The sequence below is a fragment of the Calidris pugnax genome, unplaced genomic scaffold (genome assembly GCF_001431845.1).
Source record: "Calidris pugnax isolate Ruff unplaced genomic scaffold, ASM143184v1 scaffold18, whole genome shotgun sequence".
NCBI lineage: Eukaryota > Metazoa > Chordata > Aves > Charadriiformes > Scolopacidae > Calidris > Calidris pugnax.
Genome location: NW_015090812.1, coordinates 17,802,199 through 17,817,295, shown reverse-complemented (window position 1 = coordinate 17,817,295; position 15,097 = coordinate 17,802,199). Strand labels below are relative to the sequence as shown.

At 41.3% G+C, this 15,097-nt stretch overlaps 1 protein-coding gene across 2 annotated transcripts in view; it reads right to left on the bottom strand.

Moving 5' to 3' along the window:
• LOC106886340 (transmembrane protein 56-B-like) overlaps positions 1-14,951 on the bottom strand; it is a 43,380-nt gene extending 28,429 nt beyond the window's left edge. Inside the window, exons 1-2 of one of the 2 annotated variants that reach the window (XM_014939151.1) lie at positions 14,491-14,951; positions 4,789-5,010 (exon numbers count right to left, since the gene is read on the bottom strand). The gene's annotated coding sequence lies outside the window, so the exon portion shown is untranslated. Of the gene's footprint in view, positions 1-85; positions 216-4,788; positions 5,011-14,490 lie in introns of those variants that run through there. The other variant, XM_014939152.1, reaches the window with a different exon arrangement.
• Positions 14,952-15,097: the final 146 nt, after the last annotated feature.

The window sequence follows — 15,097 nt, the reverse complement described above, 5'->3', positions numbered from 1 at the left end:
CGCCACCCCGGCCCCTCACCGCCCCACCGGGCCCGCCGCCCCCTCCTCTCCCCTCCCTTCCTCCCTCCCTGCCCGCCCGCCGCACCTGGGAGCGGGGCTACCGTGGCCGCGCCGCCGCCATGCCTCCCTGCGGCGGCGGGGACGGGACAGTCCTTCCCGGGCGCAGGATGCTCGGCCCCGGTGGCGGCGGCGGTCGGGTTACGGCGGGTGTAGCCTTAAAGGGGCCGAGCCGCCGCCGCCACCTGCCGCCGGGCCCGGCTCGCCGCCGCCGAGGGGAGGGCGGCCAGAGGCACATGGCCGGGCACGGCTTATGGGGCGGGGGGGGAATTGCGGCTGGGTACAGCATCCCACCTTCCCGCACCGCGTCAGGCACTACGGGTTTCCTTTACACACACACACACACACACACACACATCTAAAATACACGTCGGGACAAAAGTTTTGCTGTGACCGTGTCCTGGGAGCGTGTCTGTGCGCTCCCTGGCAGCACTGTAGGGCTCAGGATGATAGGGAACGTAGCCCACGTACGGGGTACAGGTGTTGCTGATGCTTGCTAGCTTTGAAATTAAATGTATTAAAAGTATTAAAATGTATTAAATGTATTAAATGTATTAAAAGTATTCATCATTTTACATTTTTTGAACTGTTGTATTGGAAAATCAAAAAGAAACAAAATTAAATATTATGATGATGAGCGGACATAGTTTTTCACCAACTAGAACATGTAATGGTCAGGAGTCTGTTCCCCTTGGCATGCTTCTATTACACGCATCCTAAATCACCTCAACGCTCCATTTCCATTAAGGATGGATTCCCGATCTCTCAGATCAATGATGTAAAAATTCCCCTCTCTCAAACAACCTAACGTTGAAGGTGTTCATACATATCTCACACTAGATCAAGCAGTGGCTGACAGAGAGATCTGTCCCAGCTGTGTACACTAATCTCCCTTGCAAGATGTCTCCCACGGCAGACGTGCGATGGCTTAAGCCTGAACAGAAACTGATGTTGGCTTCTTCAACGTGCCCATCTGCGGAATGCAGAAACTGGGATACTGATTAATGAGGCATTGAGCCATCCCTGCTGCAGGAATGGTAACCTGTGGGAGGTGGGCAGGGCGCGCCGCCAGCATCTCTAACTGTTTCAAACCATCCCAGCCTAATCCACCGCTGAACATAAATCAACTGCCAGATAACTGTTTGTGTAAACATCTGAACTACTGCAGTTTGACTTCTTGTGGACTTGCACCTTTCTCTGAAACTGATTTTTGCACATAAAATTCCATGGGACATTCTCAGTTGAGTGAAGGAGGAGATCCCATTCCTGCTTCCAATCTTCTTCCATTCCACAACAAACAGATTGGCAAATAAAGACAGCATTATCACATCAACACAATTTCTAAGTGAAATTGGGATAAAAGCCTCATCTTTTACTCTCATGTCATATAATTTTATTCCTCATATAAAGGAAGATTTCAACGTATTTTCTATTATGCCTATAGTTTTTAGTGAAACAGAACAGCCACTAAAACTGAAGAATTGCATGGCGGGATCACAAGCCACTTTCAAGATGACATAAACTAGAAAGAAATTTTTCTGCAATAATTCACCTTCCAAAGAACAGTACTCAATTTCTGCATATACCATTATCACTGTTTTTGAAGTTTCCTTATATAAACTCCTTGCCTTTTTGAATTGTAACAACCATGACAACAGTCTTCCGGATGGACAAGCAGTGGAGCTCTGGGGTGACGGAGGATCTGCAGTGGCAGTGAAGGCAGGAATGGTTGTCCTCAGCCCAGCGGGCACAGGCAAGGTCTCCTTCCACTCATGGTTAAGAACCAAAGGCTCTGAACAACAAGCTCCCGCAGATTTAGCTGCCATGTTTTAAGATGTTATTTCTCCCAGCTGTCTGAATTCATGATCGTTCTCACAAAGCACAATGATCAAAGTAGGTAGTTTTTTAATATGCCAGCCTATGGCCTGGAGTCCCCACCACAAAAGTGTGGTAATACCTAGCAGCAGGGTAAAGCAGACAGACAAGAGTGGTAATGTCTTAAACAGAACAGATAACCCTGCCAGAGACCACATATCAGAGCTCTAGGCCTCAAAATAACCTATCACCATTATGCACTTACAGGTTAGGAAGCACCTACGAGAAGACAAACCAGACTCTCCCCAAACCTCTGTATCAGGCCTGTGTAGCACACATCCTACCAAACAATTCCTTTGGCTTGGTGTGCTGCGTGGGTGAAGAAACTAGTTTGACCTGCCTCACTGCTCTCTCCTTGGCCCACGATCAGCACGTTGTCGAGCACGCAGCACATCATGACCAGAGGCAATGCCATCTTTCAACAGCCCAACAGCACGTGCTGGGTTGAGCACTGCTGACTGTAAAGCTGAGAATGGTGATGCACTGAGGATTCCTGGCTGGAAGCTGCTCTCCATGTGATCACGCACCAGGATACCTCTCAGCTTTTTGATAAGGAGAACTTGCAGATAAAAGAGAACTGGCTATGGGAGTATGAAGGCATTGCAGTAGAAGGGAGGGCTGTAGACAAGGTTATATATGGCTGCTCTAAGTCCAGGTTGCCCTAGATTAGATCCCATGTCCAGCAATCCCAAAGGGAACCTCACAGCCTGTATTGCATGTGCAAAGCAATTCCAACGCAACCAAGAGAGTACTCTACCACTCCTACCAAGTGTTGCATGAACTTACAACACAATTACTTTGAGCATTTCCAGTAAGACCTAAAAGTATGAGGCTTACTGTACTGGCATGATGTAACTGGTGCACCTATTTCTGCATCAGAAACAACAGTAGCCAAAGGGTGGGATAAACAGTCATCAGAGTAGTATCACAGCCAACCGGTTGCTACACAGTGACCACAGTTTGACAACTCTTCCTCACTCCCTTGTGATGTACAGCCACCATTTTCCAGCAGCTGCAAAACAAAGTTGCCACTACTAAATGGCAATTGCCAAGAAGTTCCCCAGTAACAAATGCAACTTCTGAAGCCAGCCTTCAGTAGGGAAGGGAAGCACGGGTGATGGGCTTGCTAAGGTGAGGTGCAGAACAGAGATTTAGGAACACAGAGCAAAAAATAAAATTATATTCCATGTCAACAGAGGGCACACATGCTGGAAGACCATAGAAAAGGTAGGGGGGACATGGAGGTATCACAGTAGCATGTGCACATAACAACATAATTCTGTTGGCTTCAGCTGAATCATCTTATTTACACTATGTCTGAGAAAAATTGGGCTTTACCTTTCATCTGTACTTTAATTACAATTAAACTTCTTGGTTATAATGATGATTTTCAGCTTTGTGTCAATTAGGCTCAGGGATTCTGTAAATGAGGAACAAATCGTGCTGAAATGGAGGGGGTCTGCTAAGACAGGGTGGTAGAGAGAAGGTAGTCCAGCATAAGTAAGCTGAAGTCTGCAGTAACCCATCCCCTGCCAAGTTGTACACACCTGTTGCATACTCCTGTAATTCTGTAATTGACTTTCAGGGTGGCACTTCAGGTATGGTAAACATTTGTTGTCAGATGATGACTTGTAACTTTCACTGAAATGTGTGAGAGGGATGTGACTGTGAACAGAAAGTGCCACGGTACCATTTCCTAAGTATGCCTGTAATTTCAGAACCCTGCTTTCTCAGAGCTGAGCCTGCCTCTACCAAGAATGAAGCCTTTATCATGTTGCTGTGCTGAAAAGTCAGGCATATGTGAGAAAGGAAAATACTTCTAGAACGTTTGAAAATTATCTCAGTTGTCAGTTTGAACTTACAGAGGACGTAACTAACATTTCTGTCTGAATTTACCAATTGTAGTAAGAATAGAGTCTTAATGAATGTTTAAAGCCTGATCAGTTTATGAAAGAAATTATATAACATGGTGTTGTAGCAGCAGCGCATTGAACTCAGTGACCTAAAAAATGCTTAAATTTATTTCCATCTTAGGAAGTTCCTAGGTCTACCTGTCAGCAGGAGATATTCCCATAAAATCAATTATACATGTAAGCAAAAATATCACGGAGATGAAAGAACACATGAAAGAGGAAGCACAATCCTCCTTTCACAACACTGTGAATCGAGTAACTCCACTGAAGCCAACGAGTTACACTGCTGCAAGTGAGAAAAGAACCAGCTCCATTGTCTGAAAATTGCTCAGGCCACCCATGGAGTCCAATCACAGTAACTGTAGGCAGCTAATATTGCAGCGTTTAATTCAGAAAGCCCAAGTCTGAAAAGAGGAGACTGAAAAGAAAGGACCTGAATTTGGTTTTAGCCAAAAAAGCTGAAAAAATCATGAATGGAAAAGGAAAAAAAAAATATTCCATTTATAAAAAATCCTCTGTCCTTCCAAAACAATTTGCATAGAAAAAACAGAGTGAATCCGCTGCGTTTTTTTTTTTTAAAAACCACCCTGCATGTACGCAGTTAACAGTTGCTGAGCTCTATGCCTCCCTGAAGGAAAAGTCTAATCTTAATTTTCAAAACAGCAGACGTTTTGTGTGTTGATGCATATGGTGTCATACCTCCTCAGATTGAGAGCTACAGAATGTGAGTCTTACGTTCCAGCATAGGTCACTGTAACGCATCCTGTCACATTTTTAGATAGCAGTGTACTAAACAATACCTTCATTTTCCCCTGCTTCAGTTTACTTCCTCTAAACACATCATTCCTCCCCCCCCTTTTTCTCACCCTAGATTGGTTAGTTTAGCTTTCCTAGTTCCTGTCACCTGCCCATCCGAAATAGCATTTCTGCCAGTGGTACTTACTCTCAGTAAGGGATCAGAGACTTGTTTCTGGCAAGCTGTCTGGTCACTAACTTCTTCCTCTGTCTCAGCCTTCCTTCTTCAGTTTTCTTCCAGTTTTCCTGTCTTCTCTGCTTATCTCTGATCACACGCTGTCTCCTTCCTCTAGTTACACCTCACCTGCAGTATGACCCTCTCTATTGGTATTAGTGTCCTGATTATAAGCCTTGAGAAGCTGTTGGGGACCTGTAAAACAGCACATTGTGAGTTTATTAGGCTGCATTACAAACTGCTACACTGATGCACCATGTCAGCATTATCACGAAACATCAAACTGCATTAACCACGTATTCAGATGTGCTGAATATGAGCTACCAAACTCACAGAAATGCCATCTCCTTTTGTCTTTTCCAGGTCATTCTGACTCCTCTTTTTCCCCTCTCCCACTTTACCCTCTATTTTCTTACCACCTTCTCCTTTTCTGTCACATTTTTTCCTTCTACCCAGCAGGCATCCAACCCTCACTTTGTTCACTGTCCACCTCACATCCCTCCATGCATTTTCATAGCCCGCACAAAGGACGGTAACAGAGCCAGTACCGCAGCTTTGTTAAATGTGGTTTGCTCTTTAGTAAACAAAGCTGCACCTGGGTGCATCTCTGCCATCAGCAAACTGAGGCTCTAAAAAGCATTTCATTCCCAAAGGCTTAAACCAGAGAGCTCCAAGATTGATGTGGCTTCTGGGTTCCCTAATCCCTGAGCTGGAGCACACCAGAAACAGCAGGAGGAAGCCTGAAATAATACTGGACTCTTTTCTTCACATGCACATACTTCCGTCTGCCTTGTGCGAGTGGAGGCTCTTAGCAACAAGAGAACTGTACAATGGGGCAGTGACTAGAATTTGATGATGTCAGAACAGCAGAAAATGAAAGAAGATGCAATGGCATACAAGTGAAAAGCACAAAATCAGTGCCAAGCAGGGCTAAAACCAAACAAATTACTTCCCAACAATTCAACATGCAAAGTGTCAGAAAGCAACGGGTTTTTTAATATCCAGACTGTTAATTAAAATCAGCATAATTCAAGCAGCGAACAAAACATGGCTTGTTGATAGGAGGTATTGTGTTTTACATGATAGCATCAGATTTTCAGGAGCAGCACATCAGGTGAAAAGAGCACACGCTTGGGAGAGTATCACTCATCTGTATGCTAAAGATAGCTTCCAAGCCTCGCTTAGATCAGGCGAAACTTTGGCACATGCCATAGCAGCTGCACAGCGTTCAACTGTGCCTCTTTCAGCACGCACCACAGCGCGGAAAGAATGGTTCATTAGGGTTTTTTGTAATGGCAGATATATTCCCCTGAAAAGGTTAAGCTGTTTCTTCAGACAACACAGTTTCCTCTGAGTGTCTGTCAATTTTTAAGATTTTGCAAAAAATTGTCTGTCGTTTTCAGTGATGTTTCCATCCACTGTTGATCTGTGAAAGCCTTGAGGAAATAAGGAAGGAAAATTACTTAGCGGCACAAGGAAACAATGAAACCTGGTGCACACTCACATCATACATTTCTAAATACTTTTGAAATGAATAAAAGAAAACTGTATAAGGAAAGGAAGAATTGTTTTTCACATAGTTCTCAAATAGAGTACTCAGTAATACTTGTGATACAGATTTTTCGGAGAATAACATGACTTTTAAATTGATATCTCTTAAATATTACAGCTTTTTAATTTAATATTTTGGGATAGATGTTAAAGTGGTGTAATACATTGTTTCAAAAAGAAATATACTTTAGTCCTAATTTTGTCAGTTTAGGAGCCCCAGAATGTACTATTTGTTTTTACTTTATTGTTAATTTCTTTTAGCAAAGACGCTGCTTCTAGCAGTAATACTTGCTAATATTGTAATTATTTTCAAATTTTGTATTAGCACTATTCTAGCTTCTTACCTAGAGCTTAATTCTAAGTTTCCATTGACACCAGCAGGCCTAGTAATTTTTCCCCTTCCTACAGCCTTGATCTGCATGTCATTTCATATGGGCAGATTTCTGTGCCTCTGTGCAATTCTAGTCATCTGAAGAAGATCATGTACTCTGTACTGTAACTTCCAAACCTAACATCTAAGACAGCAGTCCTGGTACAAAAGATATAGAAAGAGAAGAAACAATGCATTTAAATGTATCAGTGCTAAAACACACAACTAAAGCTTGCCTTTCTGATCAAGAGAGGAAATTTTTTAGGTTTCCACTTCCAATAACACTATTCAACACCATAAACATTTTTGCTGATGAGCAGCACTCACTCTGACGTACTCCAGTATCTACAAATATTAGAGGAAATGAATATAAAACCCAAGGATAATTAAAAATAAAGACAAATATAAAAATAATCCTCATTGTATACGTGACAGATGAAAAAGCGCTAAAGTGGAAGAGTTTCACCATAAAAATGTATCATGTAAGCATTATAAACAGCTTTGTGAATTGCACCAAACATATTGTGTAATTGAATAAATTGCAGGAAAATTGCATTGTAATATACACTAATTACATCATCTTTGTTTGTTGAGTTTTTTTCAAGTGTTCTATATTTACTCTTATTTTGTTGTAAACATGCACATTTTGCTTTTCTAATTCTACTGGGGCTGCTTAAAGAGCCAACATTTCAGCACCTGTTCGTTTGATTTGCTAACAGGTATACACCTCTGGAGTTCCTCTGGCCATGTCCTCTTTTTCTATGTGGAAATTATGCCCCAGTGGAAACAGGAATCTCCCTACTGCAAGTGGCAACAGTACCTGCACGTACACAGACCAGGATGTTCTAGTCCAATGCCATGTTCTGCAGTGCACAAGTCAGATGTGGTCTGGACATCCCATACTCCACACACACGCACTGAGAGTTAGACTGGACTCCTCTGACCCTCTGCACGTGCCAGACGTACCACACAGCAAGTCCATGAAGTTCAGAATTCAGCAAATTTGATGCTCGTGTATACAGGCCATCCGGGCGCTGAACAAACTCTTACACGTCAAGCTATCCTAGGGAAAAACATATGAAGCTAGGTGCTGGAGGTATTTCAATAGATCTCCTTAAACAAGAAACAGCCTTTTCAACTGACTTTTGTATAGTGCCTGTCCCAAAGAACTCCTGCATGTCGTAACAATAAAAAAAGAAAACCTGGACGAGAACACAGGACTTCATCTCAACCTCCCATCACCTCTCTGGCAGTTACAGAAATCGAGGCTTCTTGTGATCTGATTCTCGACTACAAATATAAGCAACAAAGTGAGAAGGTAACAAGTCCAGGGCAGTAATTCAAGTTTCACTTTGAACAAAATGTTTTTCACTTTGTATGTACAGTACTCCTTAAAGGTGATTGAAGTTTACCTTACAAAGAGTTTATTGATTAGATTTAAAAATAATAATAATAATAATAATAATAATAGAGGCCTATACAAGCTCTTGGCTTGACTACTATCTTCTTAAAAATTGTTTGTATTTACAATTCTACCAGTCCTCAAACACAGAGATACAATCAAAAGCAACATAGTTTGTCTTCAAAGTATTCTAAAAAGAATATAAAATCACTTGTAATATCCCTATTTGGAAATTATTTCTATTATTAATTTGTCTTTGGTCGGCTTTTGTAAATCAGAAGCTGCTATGAAAACTCGTGTTTCTACATACGTAACTTTTTTTCTTTTCAGTAATATATTAATCATCAGTCAGCAAAATAATTAATACCATAACTTAACTCTAAGCGATTGTCTCATTATCACTGTTTAATTCACAACATCAAGAATCAACCAACTCTCTTGACACCTTAACAATGCATTAAATTCACAATAACTAATGCAAATGGTGTATAATTTCCTAACATTAATTTAATCTGTAATATAGGCAAGGACATTCTCTTCTTCTACTGTCAAGCACAGAGAGAACAGTGTTACACATCACCTGTGGTTGATGAAAAAAATGTGAGGCGTATCTGGTTTTAAATTTCATGTTATCACAAATTAAAAAACTATTGAAATAGTAGTAGTGCAGAAGGAGAGTTATATTGGCTATAGCTGGACTTTTAACTGTGACAGCTTTTTGTTAACATAGTTTGGTGTGCTTGACATTTTACATATTTTTAACTAAACGTGTAGAAGCAATAGAAGGAATTTCAGATTTCAGAATTTTAATATTTTGTCTTACAAGAATTACACACATATGTACAGAAATTAAAATGCTGAGATAACTTGGCCAGCCCTTGCAAACTCTACAAAGAATTCAATTTATCTCCATTGAGAGCTAGTGAAGTCATTACACTCATTGACTTTAATAGGATTTGGACAAATCCCCAAACCTACAGCCTTTCCTGGCAGCATCCCCAAAACAACATTCAATAAATGACATATTTTTAAATACAACTGCATAAAGAAAAAACACAAGGAAAACAGGAAGAAAAGAAAATTAAAGAAAGGGTAGAGCAAAATCAGAACACATAATCTTTCCTTTTTTCATACGACCAGTTCTTTCCAACTCCAGCATGTCATTAATTCAATGTTAGACCTTTAGAAACCTAAACAGCTCAGAAAACCATCGTCACTTTCACCTCAGGAACCCATCTTTACAGCAGAAGGTATCAGTTCTGACACATTTTGTATGCTCATAAGGAGAGATGGACGGAGTGTAGAAGGGTGAGAAGCTTTCTCAAGCCTAAGAATGCTGAGGGATGGTGACTGAAATCTAGAAGACGACCTGTGATAGCAGCAGCAACCCCCAAACTACCTGATTTTCAGTCTGAGAAAGGAAGAGGTATACACTGATACAAGCTGATCCATGAGACTAGCCTATCTCCCTGCACAAGCAATGACCAGTTTTCTGACAGCAGGAATACAGGAAAGGCTAAACAAATGTGCTTTTCTTTTCCTTACAGATCCATGGAAAGCTCAGGAAAACCCCAGTTAAAAAGCAGCAGTGAATATATAGAGAACCCTATATCCTAACCCCTGAGTACCCTGAAAATTTCATTTTACATTATAAATAGATTTGAAAATATATTTCCAGGAAGGTAATATAAGACTCCAAATCTATTTTTAGGAGTATTCAAAAAGAAGGACTTATTTTTATAGGTGGAGTGGCCAGTGGCACCCAGTGACCTCCAGGACTCTCAGTACTTTTAAGATGTAAAACAGTAGTCTCTTTCTCCTGCATTTTGAATAGACAGAACATTAGTTTATATTATGTTACAGTGAATGCTTCCTCAACGTGTTACCCAGTAATTACAGCAAGTTGCAATGTGTAATTTTGGTGCTGTCTACTACAAATGTCCTTGCTTCATAAAATCAGGCTCAGAATGCGCCCAAACGGTTACCAAACCTTGTGTCATCAAAGCTACACGCACTGGCTTTCTAGCCACGCTGTCAGATGTAGTAGGTTAAAGAAACATCTGCTAGCAGCGTGGCTCCTGCCTGTTAAGAGAAAAACATTTTCCCTACAAGTTGCTACTTTGATTCTAAATTCCTACACGATATTTATATCCAGACCAATTTCTAAAAACAACCTCCTCTCTCCTCCCCTGCTTCCAAAGATTACACACTGAGAACTTACTGTGGCCAGAAAGAGGGAAATCTTTACAGAGTGGGAGGGAAGGACACCTTATTTACTGAGTTGGTGTGAACTCAACAAGCACTTTGTTGCCTGTCACTGATGGCAGAGTTAGACACCACAGCACACCACTGGGAACTGAGGTGTAACAAATGGCAAATGTGAACAGGAGAAATAATTGAATTTTAATAGAGAATTAATCTCCTTATTTGGGGGATTTGGTTCCAGCCTTTGGGCTATTTAGGACAAGCAGTGTTTAAGTGTTTGCAAATGCTGTATCTTTGTACCTAAACAAATGAGAGTAATCTTAAAAATATATGAGAAGCACCCTTATACCAGGAAGCACAGCACTAACTGTAATGTTAGCATAAATATTACAGATGTTATTGATTACAGATACAAATCAGGACTTCTAAGATTACATTCCTGTAATTGTAATGACTCAGAAGAAAGTAAAACTGCACTTAGCCCAAAGCAATTGAAAGAAACTGCTGCTAAAAGGGACAAAGTTTGCCACAGACTGGCTCTGATAACATTCTACCTCTGCCATCAAGTGAGATCAGCCAGTAGCTTATATAGTTATCAGCTTTCTGCTTCCTCTTGTCCCCAGTTGATCCCCAATGGCCTAGTCTACTAATTTAATTAAAAATCTCTTTCCTTCCCAGCAGCAGAACTTTTTACAAGACTTCTGATGTTCTAGAGTCTTCCAGACGCAGCTTGCATTTCTATTATTGACAAAGAACCATTAGAAACCCAGTCAGAATTCTTCATGCTTTCTCTAATCAAAGAACATAGCATCACTGCTCTTTATATTTCTAAAAACACTGGACGAACATTTTTAAAAAGAAGTATTTGCTTTCTGCAGAAAATCAAGTTTACTTGTACAGCATGTCTCATTTTTCAAATCAGTTCTCTTATGAAATTATAACGCAGAAACTCAGAATATTTAGATACATTCAATACATGACTGAGTTTTAACATGATAAATGGTTCTGCGTTACAATTTTTCCAGTAGCAAAGCCTAAGAGGTTCCTGTCCTTTTCTTCACCCAACTCCTCCCACCATTTTGCTAGTTTATCCCTCAGTTGTGCTGATGCGACTGTTTGTGGAGCTGCACTCTCAGCCAAAACAAGGCAAATGACCTCATTTAAGAAAACAACAGTATAATCACGCTTGCTCATAGGTCTACTTTTAGAATTAATAATTAGAAGAAAAAAAATTGTTCAAAATTGTCACAAATATAAGGTGTATTGCAGCTCCGTGGAAAGACTTTCCAACAGTTCAAGTTAGATCACTTAAAATTGGAATGGCAGGAAGTGAATGACCATCAGCCAGGCAAAGCTGCCAACATTTCATTTCAGGGAAAAAAAATACTTTTGCTTATATTCCAACTGTAGCCCTTCCTATTGGAGACAAAAGAAACTGAAACTACAAAGAGAGAGAGTTTTCCTCCATTTAGTACTCACCAGTGTAACTTTCAAAGGAGACATGCACCAGATGAACTAGTAAGCTTTCACAGAGAATATTCACATATGAGAAGAATAGCAGCAGTTTTTTCTTTGGAACATTGTATCACAAGCAGTAAATGGAAAAAACATTATACCATTTTACAAAACCCTGTATTTTCCATTCAAGAATTTCAGTTTTCTTTCAAACAAGAGTGATCAATTATTTAGAATGAGCACGGTTTATTTCTCCTTCAGTAAAGAATTTCAGAGCTAGCTTCCTGCATCAGAGGTACCACAGACAGCCCTTCTAATTACTGCACTTCTATCACTTTCCGTCAAATGACTTTTCACAGCAAGTGCACTGCTTCCTCCCCAACAAACAGGTTACAGGTTCACTTGCAGTATTATTAATTTTACCAGCTGTAGAACACTATCGAACACCAGCCATTGCCTGCCTCACAGAAGTCCTATACTTCACCTGCTTCACATTATTTAGCTCATGTGAACACGATGTGCTAAACTTTGGCAGAGTTACTGACTTTTCACATTAACTTTCACATGCATGCCTGATGCTCAGAACAAGCATCCTCAAGGCACTTGATAGCTGGGACTCTATCACCCAGCATGTAGGGCAGCTGAATGACTAGAGAGCAACATGCCTGCTCTGTGACTCTTACAGTTCTTGGACTGAAGTCTCCCTGGTCCATAACATTGCCTGCATCAAGTGAGCAAGGAGTTGCTATGATTAGCATATACTGAAAATGAGATCTTTGTGGCCTCTACTCAGTTTTCACAAAGGAAAAAAAAAAAAATCTGCAAAACTTGATGGCAGCTATGTTGCAGGCTGTTGCTTCAATCTTTAAATAGTTATTTTAACAGTCTCACCAAACTCCAACTCTTCTCTCAAGACTTGCAATTTGCTGTGGATACTACTTGAAAGCCAGATTCCTTATTCAAGTCAAATGCCCAGGGAGTAACAAGACTTCCAGCACTTCTTCCTGGAACTTATGAGGCAAACTCACCGGTTAGCTTTTTAGACTCCTTGAAAGTCAGGATCTTTGCTTTGCTTCCAAGGAACTGTCAGATCCTCAGTTTTCTAGCTGAAAGAAGAAGTATTTCCCTGTATGCATCATTCTTCATTTTTTCCTCTTGATTTTAAATGACTTGCCTAGCAAAAAAAACCACCACCCTTCCAACTTCACTGGTTTTAGGTCAGTTTCTCATGAATTTCACCAAATAGCCTTACAGAAGAATTCTATTTAAGAAGGGGAAGTATGTACATACAAAAGAAATTACATGAAAAGGAGAAAATAAGTTGAAGTTTTTATTTCAACCACTGCTGTTGAGATTCCAGGACTGTTTCTCTGAATAAAATGCCTAACCAAAAGCAGTTCATTAACACTTCTTATGGTGGAACAAATAAAAGCAAAGGGAAGATAAAGAAAAGCCTTGGAAAAAAAAATCCTCAAATAAAACAATTGCTAGCTACACCCCCTGTGGCAACCTGGGATACATTCTACATCAATGACATTATTTTCACTGAAGAAGGTACAAGAGGGGAAAGATCATCACAGACAAAATTACTATTTAAATTGCCTATAAAACTTACTCTCTTAACGTAGTAGTTTATTTTCTGAAAAAGGACTGTGGTGCTTTCTTCCTCTTTGTTCTGCAATTTAGAGACTTGCATCTCTATTGCCCTTAATTATTAGTCTTACATAGCTAATAAGTTGGAAAGCAAAATGAATTTTTGAAATCCATGCATCATCAACAGAACTATTAATTAAAACCTTATAGTTTCCAAATGTCAACAATGATTAAGCAGTGAGATTTTTTTCGTGAGGTTACTCATTTGGGTGGAAGACCTTACCATGGTAACACTGGTTTTAATAGTCTCTGCTTAAAACAACTGCAATATTGTATGTTGTAAAGAAAAACATAATCCGTAGAATTGTGAGAGGCAAATCAGAAAGATTCACTTTAGTACAGATCCTTACATGACAAAGGGTAGCTAGAAAGTATATCTTTTTCTTGTAAATTATTTAATAACCACTGGCAGCCATGACTGGCACAAGTTTTTGTTAAAAATGAGAAAGAAACTTTCAGCTTCCAAGGCTCGTAGGGATACAAAAAGTCCAATTTGTTCACAACAAACAAGAGGAAAAAAAACAGCTAGAGAAACCACCACAGACAGATGCAGAATTGCAATGTGCTTGCTCTACTGTGTTTGTGCACTTGAGCTGTAAGTGCACAGCTGTCGTGTTTCATGTTTGACAAGTCACCCCACAAAGCAATGGTATCAAACCACTCCAAAAAGTTCTGGAGTTCATTGCCCCTGATTTGTAGCCAAGAGGAGTGTCTTTCTCCCTGGCAGATAATTTAAAGACAACAACGAACAAACTCTTTCCTAATCATAAAATGTAGTGTCTTACTCTTCCTAGCAAAAGCACATCTCATCTGAGATTAGTCCAGTGGCTGAATCATCACAATCTCCCCAACAAAGACTGGATGCCGACCGAGATGAAGAGTGCTGATCTGGTGCTCCACGCTTCCTACTGAAATGAAAAGCTACAGTGTGAAAATGAATGAAAACAAGAATCATGAGAGGCAGTGAAATATTAATATTCTTCATTTTCTGCATTATGGTAGGCTATGTAAAGTTATACCTGCCTGTACGCACACGTACCTGGATACGGATTATGCCCGCACATGCCTGCAAATTCCAGCAGGAACCCGTGTGTGTCAGTGGGGCCACATGACTACTTCTTCAGCGCGTATTTCTCAATTTACCCATTAATTAGAGCAGCCAGACCTCCTTTCACTGACAGAAAGGGCAGAGGAGGGGCAGGGAGGCCTGGCTCAGCGTGCCGGGCTATGGAGGCCTGTGGAGACATCTGTGCTTAGTTACCCTCGCTCCCACGGGGAGTATTTCGGAGCTCCGGGCACTGACGAGTCGTCGAAGCGGCGACGGCCGGTTCCTGCCGTTCTCATGGACAAGGGACTGTCAGACAGGACCTCTCGTCAGACCGGAGCGCGGGACACAGCCGCCGCCTCGTCACGTTTCAGAACCGCCTCACACTTTATTACCGCGAACGCGCATCACGCACCCCCGGGCAACCCTGCGCCCACCCGCGCCAGGGACAGCTGACAGCACATACCCCGACCCGACCCGGCCCGACCGGCGGCTCGGGTTCGTACCGCCGGCCCGGCCCGCCCTCCCGCCTCCACCACAGCTGTGCGGCAGCCAGAGACGCGGGGAGGTTTGAGCCACGCCGGCCGCCGTAGGCCGGGAT